Genomic DNA, 19,827 nt, shown 5'->3' with positions numbered 1-19,827 from the left:
CAGGGTCACTCAATTGGTAAGTGTCTGAAGCCAGATTTGAATTCAAGATGAGTCTTTCTCTGACCCCAGACTCAGGATTCTATGTACTGCTCTACTTAAAACACAGTAGGCACTTATCAAACCCTTGTTGATTTTATTTGATAGCGTGACATTACAACTTCCTTACCCTTCCTATATCCTATAGGTGGAACTGAACTTTTTTTGACTGCAGTAAGAGAAGAAGCAATATACTGAGGAATTGCTCACATCAGTTTGGGAATTCTCTGTTCAGTTTTGAGGGCTACTGTTTAAGAAAGACAATGAGAATCTGGAGAATGTTCAGAACAGGTCAACTGGAAATGAGAAGGTCCGTGACACCATGCCACAAAGATGTTTAGGCTGGAGAAAGAAAACTTGAAGGGATGATGTTATATTATCTTTAAGTATATTTGAAAGTTATGAAAGTTATCCTATTTTGTTGAAGTTATGTTTATTTTTATTTTAAATTAAAACAAATTTTCTTCACTTCTCATTCCTGCCTCTGAAAAAAGAAAAAGAAAAACAAATATGCATAGTCAAATAAAATAAATTCCAAAAGGCTGTGGCCCCCAAATATATATCTTGTCCTTCACTCTGACTTCATCATCTTTTAGTCAGGAGATTGAGAAACATGCTTCATCATGACTCCTCTGGAAATCATAATTATACTTTACAGTGATCAGAGTTCTTATGGTTTTCAAATTTTTTTAACTATATTTTTATGATTATATAAATTGTTCTGCAGGTTCTGGTCACTTTACGCCAAATCAGTTCATACAAGTCTTTCCAGGTTTATAAGAAACTGTTCTCTCATCATTTCTTAAGGCACAATAATACTCTGTCACATTTGTGATGAATGAAAAATCCTGAAGGACAGAGTTTCTGAGTTAATAATCAATTTATTAGACTAGCCAGCAATCAATTAATTGATTGTCAGTAGTTTTGATAACTAAAGATGCCAACAAAGGTTCTAAAATACCTTAAATTGGGTGTGTACCTTCTGATAAGAGAAATTCAACTCTGATTAGTGAATATTTAATGAGGAGGTGGGCTAAAAGTCTTTAGCTCCTCCAGTAGAAAACTTGGCTTGATCATGACTCAACTGCCTCCTGCACTCTGGACAAGAGAATCCCTCTCCATCCACACTTTGGAGGGGTCCAAGAGCAGGAGCTCCTTATTAGGGAGTAAAGACTCCCCAGACTGAATTCTGTTAATACTCTAAACAGAAGTTGGGTCTCCTGATTGAGTGGGACTTACCCAACCTTGAAGCATATTCCTCAGGACTTAGGATAAGTTCCTCAATCAATCATGTCCTTCAGAGACTCACTTTAAGAAGAGTTGGGTCCTAATGAGGAAATTGAGGAGACAAGGCTGAATCTCAACTTAATAATGTATCTCCACATGCATATATTACAGTTTTTTGAATCATTCCCCAATTGTCAGTTACTCCCCTAGTTTTTGGTTCTTTGATGCTACAAATGAGATTCTATAATAATTTTGTATCTATGGGTCATTTTCCTCTTTGATCTCTTTAGGGAGATATATATATATATATATATATATGTATATGTATATGTATATATGTATATATCATTGTAATATCAGTGAATATGTGCAGTATAGTGACTTTTGAAGTAGTTCCAAATTATTCACCAGAAAAGCAATCTACAATAACCAGTTCATAACACTAACAGTATATTGATAAGCCTGTTTTCCTAAAGCTTCTCCAACATTTGCCATTTTGCACTTTTTGAGGGAAAACTTTGTCAAAGAAATGTGTATGCTGTAGAATCTGTATTAGTTTGATTTTTGTTGTTGTGGAGAAAAAAAGGAAAACCATGCTGGTATGTATGTCAAGAAAACCCTAAATAGGTTCACATAGTGTCAGACACAACTGAAACCAATGAAAAACAACAAAGAGCAATACTGTCCTTTTGGTCTTTGAGGGTCAACTTTGCTAAACGGGTGTGAGGTAGAATCTGTTGCTTTGATTTGCAGTTTTCTAATTATTGGTGATTGGGAGCATTTTTTTTTCATATGGCTATAGATGGTTTAGATTTCTTTCTTAGAAAATTGCCTGTTTTTTCCCTTTTATCACTTATCTATTAAGGGGGAAAATCTTAAATAAATCTCAAATTCCATAGTTTTGAATTAGTTTCTTTACAGATCCTGTAAAAAAGACTCTTGTCAGTGAAAGGAGGCAAAGATTTTTTTCCCCCTTAAGTATCTAGTTTCCCTTCCAAATGTAGCTGCATTTGTTCTATTTGTGCAAAAACTTTTACATTTCTTTTAATCAAAAGTATTTTTCTCCAATTATTTGGATGCCTTTATTTGCAAAAAGAATTTTATAATTTTATTCTTACATTTCCTTTAGTTGTGAAGATGGAAATAAGATTTGACAACATATTAAATAGGTGGTATGTGAATGAGGTGTCAAGAATGATATTGAAGGTCAATGAAAGAAAAAAAAGTGCCCTTGACAATTAAAGGTAAATTGGAATTGGGAGAAGATAATGAATTGTTTTAGATGGATTCAGTATTAAGGTCCCTTTTTGATATCAATCTTCCTCTCTCTCAACCTTAGTTTACAAGATTTCCTGTGTTGAATTGTTTAGCTGCTCATCCATCAAAGACTGCCTTCCATTACTCTGTGGTCTAAGGATGCTGTGTACCTGCTGCTCCCCACACATGACCTTCCATCTGCCATATTGTGCCCTACATCTGGAGTGTTCTCCTACCACCCCTCCATCTCTTAACATCTTGGTTTCTTTCGATATTCAACTCAAATGTATATCTTTTTCAAGAGGTCTTTCTATTACCCTTAGCTGCAAAAGACTTCTACAAGATTCTCTTCCTTCTATTCTCTCTCTGTATCTTGTATGAAGTTGTTTGTTTACATGTTGTCTTTTTAAATAGTATTTATATTTTTCAAGGACAGGGATTATTGTTGTGTTTTCACCTTACTTTGTTTCCCAGAGCTTAACACAGTGACTATCACACAGTCAGCACTTAGCAAATACTTGTCTAATTGATTGAAAAATACTTTTTCATCAGATTATTAATGTTGGATGCTTTAGAAGTTTTAAAATTCAAAGTGAAAGATTATGAGGAACTTCTCCTTTTAAGGGATTATGTTTAAACCCCATTTCATCTCTGAGTGGTAATGTCACCAACGACTGTGACCAGATGCCAGACCTCTGGGATGGAAGGGAGAGGAGTCAAAGGAGACGATATCAGTCCCTTAGTTGGAGAAACTTTTTTGGATCCGCTACCCAGCCATCAATGAGTGCATAAGGCAACAGGTAACAGTACCGAGCAGTTTTGTTTACCTAGTTTGAGTCTTTGTGAACTCCTTTAGTCAACAGGGATCCTATAGTATCTATATCTGATCAATCCATGTTCTAAACTAGTTTTCAATTATTTAAGTTGAATTTCCAGGTGCTGAAACAAAATTTTGCAAATGATCTTGTCCCTACTCCTACTGTCTCACAGAACATTTATCCTCTCCAGGCATCTCCAGCAGGAATGAATGGAATTTGGGCTTGAGGGAAGGGACACTGGTATGGATCTAGCTACCAAAAACTTTTATTATTTATGATTAGATGGCTTGGTTTAATGCACTGCCCTTCTCCCACCAACTGTCAATACGATTCAATAAGCATTTGTTAATTATAGAGTTAATGGGTTAATTATAGAACACCATGTGTAAGCCACAGTGTTAGGTTCTAGGGAGACAAAGACAAAAATAATGCAGTTCCTGCAGTTTATATTCTTAGGGTGACATGTACACAAACAGTAAATACAAAGTCATTTGTAAAGACAACTTATGCCAAGTAATTTCAAAGTGATTTTGGGAAGGAGGAAAGCTATCACTTAAGGGTTTCAGGGAAGATCTCCATTAGGAAATGGTGTCTGAGTAGAATTTTGATGCTTAGAGATAAAGACAAGGGGGGGAAGAATGTTTCAAGCCAGACTCGGGGTACAGCCAAGGCAAAAGCATGCTGATGGGAGATGGGGTGTGTGCACTGGTGTGTTTCCTGATGGTTGTTTTCAGGCTTGAACATCTCTTCATGATCCCTTTTGGGGTTTTCTTGGCAAAGCTACTGAAATAATTTTCTATTTGCTCCTCTAGCTAATTATACAGATGAAGAAACTGAGGTAAACAGGATTAAGTGACTTGCACAGCTAGTAAATTTCTGAGATAGGATTTGAACTCAGGTGTTCCTGACTTCAGTCTGGTTTTCTATTCATTATGCCACCTAGCAGTCCTGTTTTTCCTAACTACATCATTTATTAGTGCTTCATCCTTCTACAATAATTTTGTATTTGTATTTTGTACTTTTATGGATTTGTGCTGACTCATCAGTGCATGTTGTTTCCTTTCCCAACAGAATAGCTGCTCTATAATTTCAGGTTCATTTTTGTCTTGGTCTCCCTAGTGCCCAATGTAGAGTCTGACATACAAGTATTCAATATAAACACTTGACTCACTGAATGGAATTGAACAGCAAGTGGGAATGGCGTGTGTGTGTGTGTGTGTGTGTGTGTGTGTGTGTGTGTTTGTGTGTAGGAAGCACTAGTAGTGGGAAAGATATGTTGGGGTCCTATTGTGAAGGACTTCAAATGCTAAACAGTGTCATTTGTGCTTTGTTTTGGAGAAAAGGGGGAGTTACTGAAACTTCACGAGCAGGGGAGTAACATGGTTAGACATGTGACATGTAATAGACATGTAATAGTAATTTGACTTCCACATATAGGACAGATTGAGAAGGAAGAGCCTGGAAGCAGAGATACTAATTGAGAGACTCTTACAACAGTGTAGGCCTATTATTGAGTAGGTCATGGATGGAGAAAGTTTTTCTGGTTCAAATCATTTTCCATCTAGATCAGGCAGGTATGTTGACAAGTTATTTTTTGATAATTGTATTTTAATATAATTGATTTTATTTATAATTATATGTATGTATATATGTAAGTGTATATGCATTTATTTCTCTCTGTCTATATCTATCTTTCTATCTATCTATCTATCTATCTATTTGTATTTTAATATATACTTCTGAGAATGGACTTTTTCAGACTTTACTAGACTGCTGAAGAACTCCAAGAAACACAAATAGTTGAGTCCTGATTTAGAGGTACTTTTTAGGTCAGAGTGAGAAATACTGGAACTTGAATCTGGGATAATTCTGGGATCCATTCTGGAGGTTGAAGGAAGGTTTCCAAAGAATATTGTAGTTGACCACTACAGGGGATTAAAATTAGATTTTTATGTTTATTTAAGTCAGAACTGTCAAATGTTTGCCTGAGATTACAGAGTTCCCTGTCTTGGTGAATTCATCTAACCCCTGTCAAAAAGACCTGACAAATTTAATAAGTAGTCACTTTATGGAATAGAAAAAAATTGCCAAATATGTTCTCACCTAAAAGCCATTTCCTTACTTCTTTTGAAATCTGGCCATGACCATGATTCTTTTTTTTTCTTTATTATTATTAGTTCAACACACACATTGTGAATTTCAACCTGTTTGGTAATCACTATTTTCTCTTTCAGCACCCTGAGAAAAATAAAGGAATTCAAATGATGTCTCCTATGGAGAGGGGGTGGAGGTGGTGTAATGGATAGAGCACTGGCCCTGGAGTCAGGAGTCCCTGGGTTCAAATCCAGTTTCAGACACTTAATAATTACCTAGCTGTGTGGCCTTGGGCAAGCCACTTAACCCCATTGCCTTGTACAAACTTAAAAAAAAAGTCTCTGGAGAGCAGCTAATGCATTTCAATGCCCAGGATACTACCTGGAGAAGATAAATATTTGATCATAACCTTCAAAATAGAAATACACAAGGGTTTCTAGGTACATAATTGCCCATTTACAGAAACTTTGGTAGGTGGGATGTCAAACTAATCAGTGCTTCATTGAAAACCTCACCAATCTGATCCTGCCAGTTCAGATCTGTCTTCCCAAAGAAGCATTAAACATTTTCACTTTTGTCACTGCAGAAGTTATCCTGTGAGTTGCAAGCTCCTTTTCTCCCAAGAGAACTACCCAATTGATTCTGCCTCAATCTGGGCCTAAGGAATGTCTGCCTGTCTTCATCAAAGGAACACATAGACATCAATGATTTTATTTCAAATATATGATCAGAAATTAACTATGGGAATACATTAAAAAATGTCAAGTACCAATAACAAGCTAAATAGAAAAAATTTACACAGCCATTAGTAATTTTTTGTAAAATTTAAAGCACTACATTTTGTTTGTTCTTTCCATCATTACATGACTCTTTATGATCCCATTTGGATTTTCTTGGCAAAGATACTAGAATGGTTTGTAATTTCCTTCTCCAAATCGTTTTACAGATAAGGAAATTGAGGCAAGCAAGGCTAAGTGACTTGGCCAGAGTCGCACAGCTAACAAATATATGAGGCTGAATTTGAACTCAGGAAGATGAGTTGGCATTCTGTGCATTATGGTGCCACTTAGCTGCACAAAGTACTCCATAAAGGTTGTCATTATTTTTTAAGTTTTGAATTTTAGAAAGCATGCAAAAGAACCTATGATCAGAGCACTTAGTTGGAAGGTCCTTTTAGTGTCCACTCATTCATTTTATAGATGGCAAAATGGGGCCACAAAGCCTAAAAGACTTGCCCTCATCCATGTGAATCCTGTCAGTAAGTGATAGCATAAAACTTGAGCCCAGAGCCTCCAAGGCTAACGCTCATACTGCTACAATCCTGTTCTTTCATTGTAAAGGCAAAGTTTGGATTGTTTCTTTGGAATATTCAGAACCTGCCTGGACTTGCTAATGCTAGGAATCTGCAAGATTGGAACAGAATCCCCAACTGATGATAAGTTGATTTTTTTGTTTGTTTGATTTATCAAGATCTTCCAATGTTGGAGTCCAACATCAGTGGGCAGCTCTGTCATGAGACTGGGACAGGAGAGTTACAGACCAGAGAGAGTTGAATCCCACTGTGAGTTCCACAGTTTTGCTGAATCCAAGAGTCTTTCTGTGTTCCTAGTATTATGTTTTCTTACTCACTTCATCCTTGTAAATGGTCTCAATATGTTTACCCCTGGTCTAGATTATTGACCCACTTCACAATTGGGAGGTAATGGGGTCCTGGGCATCTGGAATCAGGAGGAACAATTTGAATTCTGCCTCTAAAACTTTGTAACATTAGAAAAATTGCTTAATCCCCCTGATCCTCAGTTTCCTCATCTGTAAAGTCAAGATAAAACACCAATGTTTTTTAAAGGAGTTCAGACTTTAATAGATATGGGGGAGGTCATCTATAACAGGAAACAGTCACAACACTGTTTAATTAGAAATGGAATGGGCATAGTTTGGAAGGAACCTCAAAGACCCATTGTTACTGAAGAAAAATCCTCTAATATCCCTTACTGGAAATTCATCCTTTCTGTGAAAAGAACTAGTGAGGGAAGCCTGACTATATACTGAGGCAAATTATTTCACTTCATTCCACTGTAATAGAAATCAAAGGAAATAAATTGTTCATTACTTGGATTACCTCTGTATGAAATCACCCATTTGTTGATCCTAGATTACCCTTGATGGGAGGTAAAGGCTCATCACATGGGCTTGCTTCTCAGGGTGTCCATGTAGCTCTGTGTTCCTAGGACCCCAGAGTATGATCTCTAAGATTTCTTCTATCTTTTTATCATTATTATTATTATTAATAATAATAATAATATAACTCAATGGCTAGTGAATTTATCAAAATGGCTACTGTAATCAGTGATGCAATTCACTACTTAGCCATACCTGCCAGCCTGTATGGCTTGTCCACATCCCCTTTCCAATCTGCCATGAGGGCATTACCTAATGAATTGAGTGCCACCTTTAGAGTTCTTGAAATTGTGGCTGTAGAAGGAGCATGAAATCTCTTCATTGGCTGAGAGAGTCTGATTTTGGCCAGGAGAGAGACTAATTCAACCTCTTTTCTGGTCACATAATGTTCCAATGGCCTTCATTACTCTTCTTATCTTGAATAAAATTATTGGTTGCATATTGTGCTGTAGCCATTGTCTTCCACTTCTATTCTTCAAATACTGGTATTCTGTGATTTGTAGTCTTATAACATAGCTGGAAGAACATTAATGTTAAAAAGATGAGCTTTTGTTTCAAGAAGGAACTTGGAGTCATTCAAAGAACTGCACAATTGCCCAAGGGAGATCCAGCCTACTCTCCTTGAATTCAATTGTGGACACAACTCATTGTCCATTTGCAGTGTGTGTCCAAGATAGGAATACTGATGGGCCAAATTCTATGTGGAGCCCAACCAGCTGCATATCATGAATGAATGAACTAAAAAGCAATGATTAAGTCTATGAGCCAAGCAGGTACAAATAGAAAATAAAGACAGTCCCTACTCTCGAGCAGCTCACGTTCTAATTGGGGGAAGCAAATCATAAATGGAAAATATGGCTAGTATGGGCTGGACTGTATAATAGGTAAGGTGCTGAGGTCACCTATCTTTTCAGAAGGATTATCCTTGGTGGGCATGTACTCCCAGAAGTCAGAAGCTTGGGCCAATATCTCATAGGAAGAACACTTCCTCACTTTGCCTGTTTGTTTTTTATGAGTCAAAGTGTGGGGGGGTGAGTTCCATACTCTAAGAGGTAAGGATAAAATGTGGATGCATTTTCATTGTGAGTATGTCAAGAGGGAAAAGAGCTTTATGGGAGGGGGAATCTACTTGGTTTTGTTTATTTTCAGGGGATAGGTTGAATTCTTTTGAGTGACCATGGATCTCAAAAAATTCTGCAGTGCTCTAGGACCTGATTTAATCACAATGTCATCTACAAATAGAATAACTTGGATGATATGTCTATAAGAAATCCCTTTCTGATTCATGTTCTGTGTTACACATCCTCCATGACAATGGACAACATCTTTGGTGCCCAAGTGTCTTGCTGTTTCATGCTAGTTTCAATAATAATAATAATAATAATAATAATAACAGTGATGATGATGATGATGATAACAGACACTTATTCACTTATTATATTATATCATAATATTAATGACGTAGTGCTTTACATATAGGGTACCTCTCCAATGTCTTTTGTATCCATTCCCTTTCTCTTCTCTCACAGGCACCATCTTATGTGGACTATTGCATCACTTTCCCAAAGTCTTCTTGCCTCAAGTTTCTCCCACTGGAATCCTTCCTCAGTTTAGTTTGATCATTCAATTCTCTTCTTCAGGAAATTCCCATGGCCCCCTTTTATCTTTAACATCAAATATAAATGGCTGTTTGGCATTTAAAACCTTTACAGCGTGGCCCCAATCTATCTTTCTCACCTTATAGCACATTCCTCCCTTACATTGGTCAAACAATCTAGTCCAACCAACTGTCCTTGTTTCTCATAAACAGTATTATTCCCCATGCTTGGAAGGGATTCTCTCCTTATCTCTGCCTCTTACAATTTCTAGTTTCTTTTAAGGCTCAGCTCTAATATTACCTATTGTTATTTAGTAGTTTCCATTTCTTTGTGACCCAATGGGCTACAGCAAGCCAATGCTGTCCTTGGAGTTTTCTTGGCAAAATACTGGAGTGCTTTACCATTTCCTCCTCAAATTCATTTTTACAAATGAAGAAAGTGAGGTAAATAGGGGTAAGTGTCTAAAGTTAAATTTGAATTCAGGTCTTCTTGGCTCCAGGCCCAGTACTCTATCTATTAAGCCAGTTAGCTACCTCCATTTCCCTAGTCCCTCCAGGATCTCTAAATTTTTTTTCCCTCTATGTATTGTATATCATTTGTATGGATCTATTTATGTTCATACTATCTTTCCCTAACAAAGTTATTAATTTCTTATGTGCAGGGACTGTATCACTTTTGCCTTTACATTTCTGGTGCCTAGGGCAGTAGACATATCACACAGTAGGTACTTCATTGAATACTTCTTGCTTATTGGCTGATCAATTTTCAATTATAAACTGATTTTCCTCAGAAGGTACTCTACCAATGAGTTTTTGGTTTTGTAACTGTTCTTCAATAATAGTGTGTGTGTGTGTGTGTGTGTGTGTGTGTGTATGTGTGTGTGATTTATTTTACTTAATGTACTATTTTTTTTTGTTTTTTGTTTTGCAAGGCAAGATCACACAGCTAGGTAATTATTAAATATCTGAGGTCATATTTGAACTCAGGTCCTTCTGACTCCAGGACCTGTGCTCTATCTACTGTGCCACTTAGCTGCCACTTAAAGCACTATTTTAAAACTCAAATAGGGGTATGGAGATAATGTTACTTTTAAGTAATTAGTAACCAAAAAAGAGGCCTTATTTTCACAATTACATATTTCATTGTACTTGTTTTAGTATGCAGTCATTGTACTTTGTTGGGAGATGGAGTACAAAATATATTAAATTTCTTATAGGTCATCCACCTCTCGCTACTCTGCCTGACTGAGGTTGTTGCTTCTGCTATGTGCTTCATTTTAAACATGGTCTTTGGTTGACCTGCCCATCCTGACCTACTGGTTGACCTACCCATCCTGACCTACCCATCATCCAGGTTGATATGATGGCCCAGGAAATCCAAGAGAGTCCATTGTGCCACATCATGTTAATTCATTGATCAACTAATCAAGCCCAGCCCTTATGTCCAGGGGACCATAACATACTACCTCACTTCTCCCAACTATAGCTGTTCTTTCTATTGTGCCACCAGGCAAAATTCTGAAGGTCCAGTAGGGGAGTCCAGCTCTGTAAGCCTTTTCATCTTCAAAATGTCATTGGTTGAAAATATGAAAATAGCCTTTTTGTAAAAAGACTTGATTTTGTACATTTCTTCCTACTGTTCCTGTATAATCCAGATGAACTTAGAGTTCTACTTTCCCTATTTCCATATAAAACGACATACACCGTACTGTACATGTAAAAACAAATTTGGAAAGGAGTCTCAAGCTGGCCTCTGAAATTGTGTAAGTAATTATCACATTTTTGTGCGCAAATGCAGTAATTATATGTGTAATTTGGCAGCTGGGTTTGAAAATTTGGCCTTAAATGGAACATAGACAGGAAAAATAAATGTTGGAAAATGCCAATATTTTATAAAGATTTTGAATCAAATAATGGTGGAATTATTGCTAGTCACCTTAATTTTTAATTATAATGAGTATTATGTAGCATTTATTATGGGGGAAAGAAGAATATTTGAAATAGTTTTCCATTTTGTTTTTTGTCAAAAAATTCCCTTTTTTGAGGAAAAGATTTCTGTTTTTCTAAATTTAAAATACATTCTTGAAGGTTTACTTCTTCCCCTAACAAAGTACAGAGATTGTCTACTAGTTTACATTCATTGATATTTATAACTATGAAGAGTTTTTCTTTTGGACTGATCATTTTAATGGAAAAGTATTCCTTATATCTGAATTCCATTAAATTCAATTGAACACAATAGACATTAACACCTACTAAATTCAAAGCATTCCCTTTCTGGTACCTGGGGTTTAAATATAAAAAATTCCCTTCAGGAACTTTCATTGTGGATTTAACAAGTACATGATGTCTTGAAAAATAAATGCAAAGGGAGAATGAAGAGATTATTTACCACTGGAGATTCAAGAAAGGCTTCCGGTCATCTGCCATTGACAGGTGAACTGAGCCTTGAAGGAAGATAAGAATGCAGCAGAGATGAGGAATGTTGTAGGCCTACATAGGAGATGTTTGCCTCTGCAAACATGGAAAGGAGATTTTCATGATCACTTACTGATTAGAACATAGAATATTCAAAGGAGCCTTTACAAACAAGTTCCTAGAGCTATTCCTTGTCCTTGTCAAAGAATACCATGACATCAGGAAGGTGATGTCATGACAAGTGTGTGAATTAAATTTGAGGGGAAGGGGTCTGTGCAATGTCTTCTGCCTCACTTTCTCCTCCACAGCCATTTGAGTCCAGATTGGTCCCAGTGGCTAGTCACTAGATCCAGTGGCCAGAAATAGATTAAGGATGCCTGGAGATAGCTGTGGATACAATGGACCTTGGCCTTTTTGAGTTCTTTCTCAGGTGTCATCTAATAGGCTGCCATCGAAGGATAAGAGCAGAGGAGTGATGTAGTGAAGCTTGTCACAGGACAGAAGATTGTTTGGGCAGCTATGTGGATGGGAGTTGAGGGATGAAACAGGGAGATCAATTAGAAGGGTCCATGTGAGCAATGATGATGGAGTGAATAAGGGTCATGGCCATGTGAGAGGAGGTGATTCTGAATTTTAAAGCTGTTGGATATTGGGGTGTGGAGGAGGAGAGTAGGGTAGATATGTCTGTGTGCTTGCAGAAAGCATTAAACTGAGAGTATTGGAATCCTCTGGAAAGTATCCCTTGGCTCTTTTCTTCCCCCCTCTTATCCTCTTCACAAACCTATGAATATGTGAATGGATGAATGTGAAAGGTTTCAAATGTGGGTGATTACTCTCAATGGAAGCAAAGGAGTTTGAGAGATTGGGGGAGTTTAGGGGAAAAGATAAGTTTTATTTGGGACACATTGACTTTGAGACACCAAGGATATTCAGGTACTGGTGATCAATCCTTTGGTAATATGAGACTAGAGCACAGGAAAGAAATCAGAACTCGAATCATCTGTTTATATCTGGAGTTAAGAATTCCTAGATTCTATATATTCCTTATGTGATGTTGCTAGTCATTAAACCTCTCTAAGGCCTCAATTTCTCACTTAGAGACCTCTTAAAGACCCTTCAATGGTGAAATCTATGATCTTATAAACCAGAGGGAGAGCATATTTTTTGAGAATGGTAAGGGTCTAGTGACCTTCTAGATGGTAGAAAAATAAATCTTAGTTAAAATTTTCCTATACAAATTTAAATGAAGTTTTTTTCACATCAAAATAGAAATTAAATTCATCCTGACAATGATCATTTCAAATTGTCAAAAAGGAAAAAGTTAGCATGTTGAACATGACCTCTGTCTTGGTTCCAGTGCCCATATATTCCAAGTGTCTCTTTGGGTTGATATCTGATCTGTGATTTCATGAGACTTCACTTTGGTTCCCTCTTCACTTACATTATAGTTCTTTGTAGTATGTGATAGAATTTTAAAAAATTATTTTATTCAGAATTTAATGACAGAGAAAGAGAGGAGAGAAAAGAGAGAGAACATTTCCTTATACAAAGACAGATTATATGTACAATCATAATTTCTATTACATACAATTTTATTTTTTAAAAAAGCAAATAATAAATTTAACATGGTACTTTTACAGTTGTTCTGAGTGTCTCTGTTCCTAATTAAGTTCCTTAAATTTTTGTTTTGCTTCAGTTTTTTGGGGGGGGAGGACAACACTATCACTAACTTTCCTTTCCTTTCTAAATCTCTTTCCCCCCCAATTAAAAAAAACACACACAAGTAAAGATAATCCAAGTAACAAATAAGCATAGTGAAGAAAAATGAAATTGAAAAGTCAACAAGCATTATTACATGATTACAATGTGCCAGTTACCACTAGGTGATACAAACTGAAGCACAAGGTTAGTCCCTGTCCTCAAGGAACTTAAATTCTAATGGGAGAAGACAACACAAAAAAGGAATCAGAAAAGGGGGGGGGGGGGGGAGTAAGGGTGGGTCTGAGGAGGCATGTTGGAACAGAGAGTAAGAAGCAGAGTTGAGAGAGGAACAAAGCATGGCAACTTTGGGTCCTTCCCAAAATGGAAGTGCTCAGAGGAACTCACCCATGGGAAAGGGGGCTTCAGGGGCAGAGAAATATCCTGGGATGAGGCCACAGGGGAGATGGGATCTTTCAGGCTAAGGAGACTGAAACATGGTGACTAAGTATTGAAAATCCTGTTGGGTATGATCACCACTCATGTTCTGACCTTGGCATTCACTGAAAAGTTGGTAAAAGGGTATTCTTTTGCTCTCTAGGCAGGAATGACATTCTAAGTGGGTAGAGAAGGCAGCTGCTACAGAATTTGGCCATGAAATCAAGTAACATAGAATATACGTCCTGATTGGGACAGTACAATTATCAGATTCCTTTCTGGGTCTATGGTTCTGCACCTAGAATGTCCAAAAATATTTCTCATTTTACAACTCAGGTCCTTCATTCCTTTGTTGGGAGGTTGGTAGTTTCATTCTTGGTTCTCTGGGTAGTGTTTAAGCATTGAATTTAGATAATAGTTCTTAATTCTTTGGAATTGTTCATATCGACAATATTGTTTTCCTTGAAATTGTTCTCCAGCCTCAGCTCACTCCATTCTTCATTAATTCATGCAAGTCTTCCCAGGTTTCTCAGAGACTGTCCCTTTTGCATTTCTTAAGGTACAATATTATTCCATTATACCCATACACCACAATTTATTCTACCTTCCCCAAACTATAGGCATTTCTTTAGTTTTCAGTTCTATAGCAGCTACAAATATTTTTATACACACATAGGTACTTTTTCTCTTTATTTGATTTCTTTGAGGGTAGAATAGATAAAATTGAAAAGTTTTTGCAACAATAAAACCAATGCATCTAAGATTAGAAGGTAAATAATTTACTGAGGAAAAGGGTTTTTTAAAAATAAATTTCTCTGATAAAGGTCTTATTTCTATGATATATAAAGAATTGTTTCAAATGTATGTTAGTCAGTCTCGAAATGATAACTAATCATTCTTTTTTTTTTTGGTTGGGTCCTTATGTGTTTTGGCCCTAAATAACATGGATCTGAACAGATAACAGCTATTTTTTGATCAGCTTGGATTAAGTAGACTGAACTATATTATAAGGCAATTGGACTCGGCATATTTGCATTTGCATTAGGATTCCTTAAAGAAACCACTTGGCTTCATTTTCAGAATTAAAAGAAAAAACTGAGATTTGTTCTAAAAGTGATAGGTTTCCTCCTATGGAGATTAGGGTGCAACCACTATCCAGGCCATTCCCACAATGATCTAGGTTATATTTTAGAAGTCCTTCACTGAAAGTCAGGTTGGACCTTCCCATCCCCTACAGTAGATTGCTTAAGATGCAGTCCTGCCAGTTTTCATTATTATTGATGCTAAACACTCTAAGAATATTTCTGGCTCTCACAAAAGGTCTTGAAATATTTCAATGATTTATGAAGCAAATAGGCTTCCTAGAGGTCTGTGAAATAGTGGCTGATGGATTCGATGAAAGAAGTGGTAAGCATTCATTATGGGACCTAGAACACAGCTACCTAGCTGGTTTCTGTTCTATTAACAAGTTGTGAAAAAGTAATGATGGGGCTCTTAGCTGTAAAACATCTTGGAGTGTAATCTGTTCTTAGAAGATTAATTCTATCTGAAAGAGTGAAGTAAATGATAAACAGCTTAAAGCAGACAGGGAAATAGATCATGCTACAGCTGAGGACAATAATATTGTTCTACCTGCAAGGAAATTGAACAGGAAAACACAAATTTGATAAGAGAAATGGGTCAAAATCAGTCTTATTTCAGAGCTCATGAGAACTTTTTTCATTTGCTAGGGGACCCTAGCTATATATAACCTCCCTGCCAAAGCTAGGAGAGTAGGATACCTTTTTTTTAAACAAAAGATATTTAGAAATATTATTTTAATTACTTTTTTCTGTTAGTAAAAGTATTTGAAATTTTTAAAAAGCATGCAAAAACCAACCCAGAAATCTTTTTTTTTTCTTTAGGGAAAAAAACCCCAAACCTAGAACCTCTGACCCCTAGTGGGCTCCAGCCCAAGGCTGTCCTGGAGGCTGATAGAGAGTGAGAGAGAGAGATGCAGGTGAATCCAGTTGGCAGAAGTTCCACCTGGAAAAAAGAGAAAAGATTCTAATTGCAAGGGGGAAATAATTTGTTGGGTATTCTGGTTACTGGGCAAATCTGGTTTAGACAGAAGATTGTATTGATTGTATTTAAAGTCCCTTCTCATTAGAGCATCATCTTCTTCATGACGGAGAACTCAGGGCTCACTTGTGGGTAAGGCTCTAAGCAACTTTAATAGATATTCTCTTCTAGCTAGTTGCTAGAACTGGGAGTGACTAGTAAGCATAACAACAGCATCAGAATGAACAATCAATTTCTGTCCTCTCGGACTTTAACAACAACAACAACAATAATAATAATAGCCTTGTGATTTTGAAGAAGACATGCCAACCACATGAATGGCAGTAGGGTTTGCACAATTATGCTTATCTTAGTGAGGAATATGGGGTTCAAAGCATTGCCTTTGCCAGAACCATTCCACCCCATGGGTCTGATTTGCTAGGAAACAGGACTATTGGTGATGGTCTGGATGCTAGTCTCTTGGCCTCTGAATTGATTTCTCTTTCTTTGTAATTCAAGAAAGACTGATGAACTCAGCTTCAGACAGAAAGGATCCATCTAAAGATCTGAAAGATACTTTACAGACCATTGAACTCAAATCCACTCATTTTACAAAAGTGTAAATGGTGGCTCATATTGGTTATGAGCCAAATATCATACAGATGATAAATATCAGAGCTAAAGTTAGAATTTCAGGTCTTCTGATTCCAAATCCAGGGTTTTTTTCCCTTCACACCGAATTTCTGACTCCACACTCACAGATGGGAAAATGTGAAAATGGAAAATTGAGGTACTTATAGGGATCCTAAGAATGAAACCTGAATGCACTGGGCTCTCAAATCCAACCTCCTTCATTTTATAGATGAGGATACCAAAGCCCAAAAAACGTTGTGTGGGACAAATGCCACTTAAATAAATTTTGGAGATCTCTCAAGGTATGAAGAGAAAGCTTTATTCATTTCTCCAGGAACAGGCCATAATCAATTACAGAGATTGAGGCAAAAGCAAAAGGCCCGAGAATCACATTTATCCTAACTCGATTCCCACTCCCCACTGACCTACCCTCATTAATGAGGAATGTGCTTTTACAATCTAGACTGCAAACTAATCTAGGGAAAAGAGCATAAAATTCAAACCAAAACTAGATTATCTCTTCAGCTCCAGGAATTGAAAGGTCCTCCCGGACTTCAGCAGATCAGGTGGGGCCAGTTGACCCTAGACCAATTTCCCAAAGGGTTGCTTTGTCAAGGGAGGAGGGGCACATGGTTAACTATTCTTCAATCTATAATATTCTACTGAAGAAATCTCAGACTTTATCCCACTCAAGGTGAAGTAGCCTTTGGTCATATAGGAAGTTAATGGAGAACTGGATTTAAACCAAGGTCCTTTAAGTGACATTCTCTTAATTACAACAAGGTTGAGATTTCAAACTCAGTTGAGAGAATTATGGAAAAACTGAATGCAACAAAAGAATATGGAGAATTGAGAAATTACCTAGCCTATTGACAAACTAGAGAATGTCCAGAGGAAGGTGATCAGTTTGGTTAGATCTTGCCACAGGAGATTCAATTAAAGGGACTAGAGATATTTAATCTGGGAAAGAGAAGATTTTTATAGGGGAAATATAGTAGTTGTCTTCAAGAATCTGAAGAATGTCTAGTGACTAAACTGATTGTTCCAAGAGGGCTGAACAGATAAAAAGTATAAATCACTGCAGAAGAGTTTAGATAAATTTTTGGCTTTATTCTTACTTGAATAATCTGAGGTTCTTTATAATCTAATCACTTCCTCAGTGGACCCACAAGTCGTCAATGACCTAGCCTTTAAAAATTGTTGTAGTTATAAAAATTTATCAACCTGAGATCTGTACTAATGGACCACTCCAAATATAGCAAACTTGTCTTTGGGTAGTGCACAATCTGCTGTTGGGATCCTATGCCAAGCCTTTCCAGTTTTGCAAAAATTGCCAGAGGCATAATCAGGCATTGGAAAAACACTTGAGCAAAGGTTAACAAATACATCTAGAAGGGGCGGGCTAGGTAATGCAGTGGATCTAAGTTTAAATCCAGCCTCAAACACTTAATAGCTTTGTGACTCTGGTCAAGTCACTTAACCCTGTTTGCCTCCAACAAAACAAAACAAAAAAAAAGCAAACACATCTAGAAATATGAACTTTGTTATTGTTATTCAGTCACATTCAATTCTTCATGACCCCATTTGGGGGTTTCCTTGGCAAAGATACAGGAGTGGTTTGCCATTTCCTTCTCCATCTCATTTCACAGATAAGGAATTGAGGCAAATTGGGTTAAGTGACTTGCCCAGGGTCATATAGCTAGTAAGTGGCTAAGGTCATATTTGGCCGCGAGAAGAGGAGTCTTTCTGACTTAATCCACTGTACCACCTAATGTATATTTAGTTCTACAGGAAAGGCACTAATAGTGGAGGGACTGGTAAGACATTTTGAAGAAGACTGGAGAAACCAGAGGGCGGAGATGAGGAGGAAGATTATTCCAGATATGGGAGATAGTCAGTGAAAAGACAGGGAAGAGAGTGTTTTATCTACAGTCACCAAGAACATCACTAAGGACATCATTAATAATTTCTAAGTGTTCTTACCTGTCTGTCTTTTCAGATAAGGAATGGACACATAGAGGTTATTTAAACCTTTTCATTTTATGGATTCTAGGAACATAGCTTCTAAACTAGAATGGATCTTAAATGTCCTCTAGTACAATCCCCTCATTTTATAGTCAGATGATACAGTTTGTTCAAAGTAAGGGCACTTGTTGCATGATAGCATTTTAAAGAAAGATAGCAGTAGAACATTCTCCATCACAAACCTGCAGAGTATTCTCTCATTAATACATATACTTTGTGACTGACCAAAAGAATGAAAAAAATGCTTATTAAAAATTTCTATGTGCAAAAAGATTCTGCTAAGTGTTGGAGTTAGAAATAGAAGAGTAAGACAGTCCTTGTTCTCAAGGAACTCACATTCTGTTTTAAAAAATTTGAGTCCCAAATTATCCTCTTCTCTCTCCTCCCCAACAAGAAAGCAAGCAATTTGATATCCATTGTACATGTGAAGTCATGTAAAATATATGTCCATATTAGCCATGTTGCAGAAAAGAAAAAAAAGCAAGAAAAATAAAGTGAAAGAATGCTTCAAATTTTATTCAGGGTTCATTAGTTATCTGTGAAGGTGGATAGCATTTTTCATCATGAGTCTTTTGGAATTGTCATGGATCATTGTACTGAACAGAGTAGATAAGTTTTTCATAATTATTATTACAATATTACTATTACTGTGTACAGTGTTCTTCTGGTTCTGCTCACTTTACTTTCCTTCAATTCCTATAAATCTTTTCAGGTTTTTCTGAAACCATTCACTTCATCATCTCAAAGCACAAGAGTATTCTTTTTTTTTTTTTAGTTTTTTTGCAAGGCAATGGGGTTAAGTGGCTTGCCCAAGGCCACACAGCTAGGTCATTATTAAGTGTCTGAGACCGGATTTGAACCCAGATACTCCTGACTCCAGGGCCAGTGCTCTATCCACTGCACCACCTAGCTGCCCCAGCACAAGAGTATTCTAACATAATCATATGCTACAACTTGTTCAGTCACTCCCCAATTGATCCCTCTATTAACAGTTCTTTGCCATCACAAAAAGAACTATTATTTTCTTCTTTAATCTCTTTGGAATGCAGACCTACTTGCAATATTTCTGGGTCAAAGGATTATCTATAATTCTGTGTATATAGTTTCAAATAGTTTTCCAGAATGGTTGAAACAATTTAAAACTCCATCAATAGAGTATTAGTGTACCTTATTTTTCCATACCACCCTTATCATTTGTCATATCTAATAGGTATAAGGTGGTACCTCAGAGTTGTTTTAATATGAATTTTTGTAATCATTAAAGATTTAGTGTGTTTTTTTCATATGACTATTGGTAGCTTTGTTTTTTCTTCTGTGAACCACCTGTTCCTATCCTTTGACAATTTATTAGTTGGAGAATAGTTGATT

At 36.7% G+C, this 19,827-nt stretch overlaps 1 long non-coding RNA gene across 2 annotated transcripts; it reads right to left on the bottom strand.

Moving 5' to 3' along the window:
- Positions 1 to 449: 449 nt before the first annotated feature.
- Positions 450 to 11,752, bottom strand: LOC141494494 (uncharacterized). 2 transcript variants are annotated; one of them, XR_012470467.1, is made up of 4 exons: positions 11,600 to 11,752; positions 7,806 to 8,126; positions 1,276 to 1,363; positions 450 to 520 (listed from the first exon to the last, which is right to left on the bottom strand). It is a non-coding gene; the product is annotated as an uncharacterized LOC141494494 (long non-coding RNA). The 2 variants fall into 2 exon arrangements; XR_012470468.1 differs by having other exon boundaries at positions 7,863 to 8,126.
- Positions 11,753 to 19,827: the final 8,075 nt, after the last annotated feature.

This window comes from Macrotis lagotis, chromosome 7, assembly GCF_037893015.1.
Source record: "Macrotis lagotis isolate mMagLag1 chromosome 7, bilby.v1.9.chrom.fasta, whole genome shotgun sequence".
NCBI classification, from domain to species: Eukaryota; Metazoa; Chordata; class Mammalia; order Peramelemorphia; family Peramelidae; genus Macrotis; species Macrotis lagotis.
The sequence above is the reverse complement of the archived record's forward strand: the minus strand, read 5'-3'. Positions and strand labels throughout refer to the sequence as shown.